Source organism: Chinchilla lanigera, unplaced genomic scaffold (assembly GCF_000276665.1).
Source record: "Chinchilla lanigera isolate Chin_1 unplaced genomic scaffold, ChiLan1.0 scaffold00005, whole genome shotgun sequence".
In the NCBI taxonomy this organism is placed as follows: domain Eukaryota; kingdom Metazoa; phylum Chordata; class Mammalia; order Rodentia; family Chinchillidae; genus Chinchilla; species Chinchilla lanigera.
The window spans coordinates 21,148,728-21,149,294 of record NW_004955406.1 but is presented as its reverse complement, the minus strand read 5'-3'; positions in this window follow the sequence as shown (position 1 = coordinate 21,149,294).

Sequence of the window (567 nt, the reverse complement as noted above, 5' to 3'; positions counted from 1 at the left end):
TATAGATATAGTGAGGATACTTCCTGCGTAGTTTGGAAGCCACACACCTGTGAACACAGCCAAAGACTGCGGGGACTCTTTGGCAGGCCCCATACTTGTTGATTCCATGTTTTCTGTGAGTTAATATCTGTGAGATTCTCTGCAAGTGAGTACTGGAAGTCAAACTTCTCACATCTTGTACTGTTTCAAATGATTGTTCTAAAGGGAGAAATTTACATGGATAATGCACCAAACTTTGTTTCCATAGTTTTACCATGGCAGATACTTCTACCAGCTGAGCCTGCCACTTAACATACTAGGTACCTCTCCCAGCTTCAGGTCGTCTGTGAGTTCGATAACATGCTGTTTTAGTTATTTTTTTTTTCATTGCTGAGACAAAATACCCAACGCCCAAAATGAAGGAAGGAAAGGTTTATTTAGCTTACAATTTGTGGAGGTTTCAGTCCATACGTGGCTGGCTCCGAGACAGAAGATAGCAAAGCAACAAGAGCAAAGAGGGGAATGGCAGCTGAACAGCAAAGCAGCCAGAGCAAAAGGGAGGAATGGCCGCAAGCAGCTTCTTTCCCT